Consider the following 8,776-nt stretch of genomic DNA (forward strand, 5'->3'; position numbering starts at 1 on the left):
CCTGACCTCAAGGTTTGGAGTAGGCCTACGTCTAAGCCACAACCGATGCGCCAACCGCTTCTACCGTAACTATTAAATATATTGTTTGATAAATATGATTTCATGATGTCATTGATTTGCCTTTAATGGTATGTCATGAAATGACAAAATCAAATAGGTATATTTTATTTCATTTTATTCAGAATCATTTATAAGTAACATGTAGAAAGATATAGAGGTCAAGTAAATTTCAGGCTGATTGTGTAGCACCATAGTCATTATAAGATTTGATAAGTTTAAGGTTGATAGGCCTGTCACGCCAAAATTAGTCCGGGCTAAAATTTGTCCGGGGTACTGATTTTGGCCGGCCAAAATCAGTCCTCCTTGGATAATATTGGTCCGGCCTGGACAAATTTTGGCTTAGCCTAAATCGATCCGCCTACACCTATACGAGTTCGTACACAACCAATTACACCACAGTGAGTGCTTACCTATCGGTCCGCATAGATTTTGAGGGGAAAATCTTTTGGTGGGAAATTAGAAATTGAACGACCAATGAAAATAAAGGTGATGGGTGAAGTCCAATCTTGAAACCAATATAAAATACACTATTTATTAATACCACTGCTCACTCTTAAAACTCAATACTAACTACACTACGGTACTCTGCCAGCACACATACTCCAACCACAAAACCTATATACTGTATTATATATATATATAAAGGCCGAAACGGATCCGTCTGCAGATATTGGGATTCCTTCCAGTGGATGCTCAGTTTATTTTGTCATTCTGATCGGATTTTCTCTACTGTTCCGTTTTAATTTTAAATAGTTTTGCATTATGTGGCCGTTCGCTGTTTTATGGGTTTTTCCCATTTTCCTTTTAAAATTTATATAATATGAAAGAATCTCTATTGAGATCCAGTGGGCTGCCACTGATGCACGGTAGAGATTGCATCTTTAGATCTCCGATCTTGTTCACAAATTCACGGACTAGTGCTGTCTCGAAAGAATTTCGTAGGACGTGTTAAGAATGACAAAATATTCTCTGTATCTACTGGAACCGAGCCACATAGCTTGTATTCCACTATTTGCATTCACACCTGGGCTGTGTATACATATTGCCTTGGTTTGGCTCTGTAATCATTAGTGGTCGTGGGACTAAAACCCTTTCACGTTCACCCACCCTCTCTCTCTTTCTACCAAATATATGAGGCGTGGATTTAGAAAGGGATATGGTAGTTGGTCTTGTCACTGAAAAAAACCCTTGAAGCCTCTGCTATCAACAAAAGCCAAATAAAAAAACTGTACTGTACATCATGATCTTAAACTCTTATATATGGTGATGTCTGTAAATTCAGGCTTCAGCGATGGATATCATTGTGATTGTGATTGGTGGTTTGAAACCACTGTGCTGTGGCTAGCGCCATAGGAGTCTACATGTTACTACATGTTAAATTTGAAAAAAACCCTTTCATGACGTTTTCCCAACCACCCTCTCTTTCTACCAAATATATGAGGTGTGGAGGCGGTATGACTTATGAATATGAAATTAAATTTTCTCTCAATGTGAGGTAATATATGTCCGTGTACGTTGGAATAACAGGAAGTCTTTCCTTCCTGTTATTCCAACGTTCACTAACCGCGAAAGGCTCTCCTATCAACACAAGTACATGCCGATCTTAAACTCTTATATAGGGTGATGTATGCAAATTAAGGCTTCAGCTAGGGACATCATTGTGATTGGCTATATAAGCATATGCGCGTCTGTAAAAGCTTAGGAATTGTTCTTTCCGCCAAAACCTATTGCGGACGTAATATTTCCAAGTCTGCTCTGCAGCAAAGTAAATTTCAGCGGACAGATTTTGGCTTATGTGGATTACATTTGGCAAGTAATTATGAGGCCAAAATCAGTCCGTTGGACCGATTTTTGCCCCGGACCAAATTTTTCCTGACATCCTATAGGAGTCTAGGCCTAGCCCTAGATAAAGGCATGCTAGGCCTAATAGTAGTACTGTTTAATTAATTATTGTTGATAATTAATGAATATTTATTATTATATCATTAGTATCACTATATCAAACTGCTTTTTATCTCTAGGCCTATATTGTTTTTGATTGTTTTTAACAGATTAACTGAATTTTGAAGCGAAGGCTCTGCAAGTATCTGATGTCAGGTATTTTCTGTTGAAACTAAACATAAAATGTTAACCTCAACTTTCCAACAAGTGTCAAGGCTATGGGAATTGCAATTTGTGTTTTTGATATCGACCACTCCAAAAATGAATTTGTTCGCCAAAAATGTAAGCGTGCGTTTCAAGCTGTCGACCAGGAAAAGAATATTAAAAAAGGGTGAGTTTGATACTTAAATATGCGTAGTACCTCACTCTAGCCATTCGCTAGCACCACTTAAAATACTTCCCAATGAGTACATTTTGGGAAGTATATGTCTTCAGGACAACTGAATTTTTTAAGCTACTTGTCCTAGGACATGTGAAATGAAATTAATTTTCCTCATGCTGAGTAGCTTTTAAAATTCATCTTTATAATATTATTGTTTTTCAGAATGTCCGGTGCAGTTATAGAGAACTACTAAGACAATTGCAAAGTTACTGTCAGCATGGTTAAGAAGATTGCTGACCTGCGAAACTTAAAGTGCCAGTACATAATAATTATTACTGTAAGTATGACTGTATATATCTAACAGAAACCAGATTTAAAATATGTTTTGTTAATAATAGTTTTATATTCCATAACATTATTATAGCATATTTTTAACGAACAGTCTTTGTGCAGTATTTCATTTTTGTATTTTAAATAAGTAAAATAAATGCAAATAACAATTGTTTCTTTTTCTTTTGTTTTTTTCAGTATTCAGCAGTGTTTGTCAACCTCTTTGAAGCCTCATTTGGTTCTGGCATTTTCCAATTGGTGTCCATCTCTTTTATGTTGTCCGATTGAATAAAATTCTAATTGGATAAAATTCCCATTGGAAAGTGCCAAAATCCAATTGGATAAAATTGGATTTTGGCACTTTCCAATTGGAATGTTACCCCCAATTGGGTTTATAATATCCAATTGGATAAATCCCAATTGGAAAGTGCCAATATCCAATGGGATAAAATGGGATTTTGGCACTTTCCAATTGGAATTTTATCCAATTAGGTTTATAATACCCACTTGGATAAATCCCAATTGGAAAGTGCCAAAATCCACTTTTATCTCATTGGATTTTGGCACTTTCCAATTGTAATTTTTTCCAATTGAGCTAATAACATCCAATTGGAAACAAGTCCAATTGGAAACAAGTTCAATTGGAAAGTGCCAAAATACAATGATGTAATTTCCAATTGGAAAGTGCCAAAATCCAATGATGTATTTTCTAATTGGATCCAATATGATTTTTTCCAATTGGAATGAATTGTCCATTTTGGTAAGGGTAGTGCGTATGAAACCGCCGTGATATAGGAAGGAAAGGCCTATCGTCATACCAGGCCTAGTAGGATTAATTTACAATTAATGTCATCACCAGTCCTAATTATTAATTTATTTTTATTTATAACCTAGAATTGTTTGAAAAATTATGTTTCTAAACAATCAATATTTTATTTAATTTTTCCGCTTTCCTCTTGACTATCTTTATAATAACAAAAGAAAAAGGTTAGCGAATTAAAAACAAGGTAAAATGTCTCGCCTAGCCTAGGTTCAAAGTTCAGTGGCCGGAGGACAACAAAAACATATGACGCTTAATACTTTTAACCAATCAGATAGGAGGAGTAGCGTGATGATCGGTACACACTACCAGTTGAAACCGGATAATAACCGCGGGCTTTCCTCCTCCTCAGCAGATGATGAACTACTGTAGTCTGAGGAGGATCTATCGTATGTTGTCTCATCGTCGTCACATTATACACGGCAAATTGGTACATGATGATCGCGTTATTTGTTCTTATTAAGTGGATCGATGCGCCACCCACCTGGGACCTGGTAATTCCTGTTAACAAATCTTGCAAACAAATAAAGTTTCTCGCAGCAACAAACAACCTAAAAAGTGCTGTAAATAGTGTTTTCGATTCCCCGTGGGAAGAAGAAACGTCACCAGCCACTGTATTAGATTTTGGTAAGTTTTTGACTGCCCGATTTTCCGTATACTGTAGGCCTAGCCTACTAGGCCTAGGCCTAGTACTAAAAACATCTTAATTTTCCGACTTTTGGACAATAGAATCACAGATCAAATTTTAACTGATGCATATGTAACTCATCATACGTACATTTCAACTAAAACTTTATAAAATCAAATTGAATCCGACCTATAAAATGTAATCATCCTTTTGCCGATTTTACGCTAGTTTTTGACACCCCTCTGTAGGCTAGTTTTTGAGTGTTAGTTTTCGACAGTCAGTGCTATTTTCCATCTCTTGGAATTACAAATTTATTCGCATAACAGTAAAATAGAAATGTTTCTTAGATAATAGTTAATTTTAAATAAGGGCCTAGCCTAGGCCTAACTGACTGTAAATTATCCTTTTAACTAGAATGAAAGTATACACAATTTGGCCCTAGGCCTAGTGTAGTAAGTCGCAATTGTTCGGCCTAGGCCTACGGCCTACATGATTAAAACAACGTAATTTTCGGACTTTTGGACAATGACTTACAGGAATTTAATGTTAACAGATGCATAAATATATAGGCTAGGCCTAGGCTAACTCATACCTTCCAGCTACAAATTCATAAAATTAAAAAAAAAAAGTTGTTTTGCGGACAGTTTTTGTTTGAGGTTCAGTGCTTCACGCTGTTTACATCGGAAAGGGATATAATTTTACCAGTGACATAGAAATGGATAATTAAAAAATCGTTATTAAATTTAGGGGTCGGGAAATGGGGTGGGGAAATGGGGGGGGGGTGGTCGTAAACCTAGGCCGAAGTGGTTGAAATCTAACGTAGGTCGAAAATTAGCAACTTACTCTAGGCCTAGACCAGTTTGTGTTTTACAAAAAGTAGTGAAAAGTGGCTACTTCGCCATCTTGGTTTTAGGACGCCCTCTATATTTTCATACTAATTAACGATAGGGTGTCAAATAACCCCAAACTTTCTGGATCTGTGACCTATCTCTCTTTTCTTATTTGCTACTGTAAGCCACGTGACAGCGGCCATGTTTCGATCTTAACGTTTTTAGAATTAAATTTTTTTATATATATAACTTTGTATAGATATTTCCACTCTATCGAAAACACGTTGTCATAGTCATACATGTGTATGGTATTAAATTTAGAAGTTCGACCACGCCCACTTTGCTCTCATTGCGAAAATCGCCCCCTTTCCTTATACAGTATTATATTTCAACTGTTATAAGTGGGCGTGGTCGAACTTCCCTAAAAATGGTCCAGGAAGGCAGCCCCCGAAAATTTTACAAATTCAGGACTTTCACATGCTAATTTAATCGATTTTAGAGTCTCAGTACAGTAGAGGGGGAGAGGGACAGGGGCAGCTCTCCCTTCTGACCCGACCCCCAATGGCCCCATCTCTGCAAATATGACTCCTTCATGGGTGAGGGTGGAAATTGTAGGCCTATTTTATTTTATCTAGGAAAAGCCAATTTTATGCTAATTTAATCCTCTTAATTTTAGGTTACGTAATCTCAAAAGCTGTTTTCTTGGTCTAAATTTAAAATTAAAAAATCAGGGAAATTAATACAATCTTGTTAACAACTACTGTAGGCCTTCCTATCAGGATAAAAGCTTATAGCTTCACTTGCAATTACCTCATTATTGACATTATTGTTATATATATATTTGTATGTATAAACGTATATTATTTTTTTCAGAAAAATGATGTGCAAGCCAAAAAGCAGAAAACATGTCTCACCCAAAGAGATCAGCTGATCCTTAATGAGGTAGAAAAACAAACATGTGAAAACTGCGAAAAGCTAAATGAAAAGTATATGGCTACAAAAAAAAAGTACAGTTCGCTCAAAAATGAATTGAATAGTTACAAAAATATTGTGGGTAAGCTTGTTTTATGTTTATCCCTTTATACATATATTATAAACATTAAATTGCACACATTTCTTGCATTTTTCTAGGTTCTATATATACATTGTCTACCATATTTCAGTATTTTTGTCTTTAAATTTGAAGGTACATCCTGGTCTCGACTGTTCTAAGATCAGTATTAAATAGGCTATTTTCATAGACTTCTACAAATGCTTACATTTGGTCAAAGCAAGAAAGATTTATCTCAAGATTGTGTTGAAAATATGTTAAAGATGTTTTTATTAGGCCAAACAAAATAAATAATTGTTTTTTTGCCCTTCTTTTTTTAAAAATGATAAATAGGGGCGGGTGGAAAAAGTTACTCATCAGGTGGAATAAAAATAACCCACAAAGGTCTAGAATTTAAATATCTTACATCATACAACTTTAGACTAATTTGTAGGGCATGTGGCAAAAAATAAAGATAAATTCACTCACATTTTTTTATTTGTAAAGAAAAAAGCTAAAAAAAAAAAAAGGAAAAAAAAAATTTTTTTTGTTTTTCCGCCCCTATTTTTTTCAGTGAGTTAGGGGCTGGTGGCAGAGGGCAAACAACCAATATTTTTTTCTCTCTTATTCTGATTATAACATGTATTTTGTTAACACATTTAGATGTTGGACAAATGATTGCAGATTTAAAAAATATCCAGCAAAGAGGTCAGCTTGACATCCAGGAGAAAACCTGTTTGGAGAAGGTTAGAGGATACTATAAGCCAATTGTGTGTAGGAAAATTGTCTATCCTAAATGCTAACGTTTCAAAAATAGCGTAATGCTGTATGTCAAAAAAATGTATTGCAGATGTAATGTAATGTATTTTGATTTATAAAAAAGTTCAATGCTGTTTGTGTTTTGTTTTGTAAATACTATCAAATCTGCATCTCTACCAATATCCAGTTTCTCACAGCATTGTATGCATACATGCACATAAATAACTACTACATACAAACTGGCAAAAAAAATATTAGCCATTTGGCAAATTTGGTATGGAAGTATTTAACCAAACACAGATTTAATTAGCTGGAAAAAAAAACAGAGTACAAACTATGATAACTTTAATTCCATTAACTTTTGGCTAATTTTGAATGAAAATATTTAGCATATTACAGGATTTGGCTATGTTAGTCTTAAACACTGACACACAATGCTTGATACAATATATGATATATGCATATTGATAATGTACAACTTATAGAACTGTTTATTATTGTTGATACATTAGGAACTGATGCTAAAATCTACAGAAGTCTTAATGATGTCCCCTGAACGAGTGAAAGAGGCTAAGAAGGTAATTATAATTTTTGAGAACATTGCATACTTTTCCTTATATTGTGTAAAAAGAGAATTAGGCGAATCAGTTTCGTATGGTTTCCATACTTATAAATTGCATAGAGTATACGTTTTGAAAGACAATCTGAAAAACATTGAAGCAGTTTAGTGCTACCCAGTTGTTAGAACGCTGAAAGCCAAACGCAGTTACTCAAAATGAGTGGTTTAAACAAAATTTTAAAATTATACTTAGATGACTAATAATTCGAATGTAAGGATATAAAATTAAATTTAAAATGTAAAAAATCCTAATAAGTTTGAGAACCACAGGTTTAAAATAATATTATTGGCCTGTCTTATTATTGCCTATTAAACATCTATTGTTCCATGCAAAAGACAAAAGCAAACATTTTTGTTAAGTTTAAGACTTGTTAATTTTTTGTTTGATCAAATACTCTTTAAGAAAATATAAAAATTGTTTATTTATCCTAAACTGTTGTAGTTTACTGCTTTTACAGATTGACATAGGGAGAGGTGTAAAAGCAGTAAACTACAACACTAGTTGGTATCAAATCTGGCACGTCTTACGCGAGGAACCTACTGAAATCGGTATTTCCGAACCCTACAGATCTGATAGGGAAGAGTTTGACAGGCAAGCGGTCAAATGCATTCAAGAATATTGAAGTGAAACAAGGCATGTACTTCAATAAAGTTGAAGCCATAGTGGTTATGTTGATAATTATTAGAATAATAATAAATTACTAACGAAGGTACCATATAAAATGCTAAATATGATTGTTCACGTTGTACTATACATATATATCAATCAGTATGTTGACATAAAATACTATGCTGCTTTAAAACAGTTGCACAAACTATAAGGTAGTACAGTACATGCTGAAGAACAACATTTAAGACAAAACTGTAAAAAGGAGGCATGTTAAAAAAAGTTCTGAAAATTTTAATTGATATTTAGACCCTAAACAGATAAAATGCAACATTTATCGTCATTCATTGTATTTTATCCGTCTATAACAATATTGTATGACCATTTTGAAACAGTAATCTAATTTTTTCTCTTCAGAACTGACATGCTGCAAGTTCCCAAGTATCAGTTCGGCAGCAATAAAAAAAAACTATAAGGTAGTACAGTACATGCTGAAGAACAACATTAAAGACAAAACTGTAAAAAGGAGGCATGTTAAAAAAAGTTCTGAAAATTTTAATTGATATTTAGACCCTAAACAGACAAAATGCAACATTTATCGTCATTCATTGTATTTTATCCGTCTATAGCAATATTGTATGACCATTTTGAAACAGTAATCTAATTTTTTCTCTTCAGAACTGACATGCTGCAAGTTCCCAAGTATCAGTTCGGCAGCAATAAAAAGTTCGTTATCCAATAAGTTAAGAGAAATAACGAAAGGGACACTGATATTGTTCTGCTTTAAATACAAAGGATGTATGTATGTGTTTTTATGATATAGACACAAG

This window comes from Anneissia japonica, unplaced genomic scaffold (genome assembly GCF_011630105.1).
Source record: "Anneissia japonica isolate Jap-2015-1 unplaced genomic scaffold, ASM1163010v1 scaffold685_len2926416_cov193, whole genome shotgun sequence".
Classification (NCBI taxonomy): domain Eukaryota; kingdom Metazoa; phylum Echinodermata; class Crinoidea; order Comatulida; family Comatulidae; genus Anneissia; species Anneissia japonica.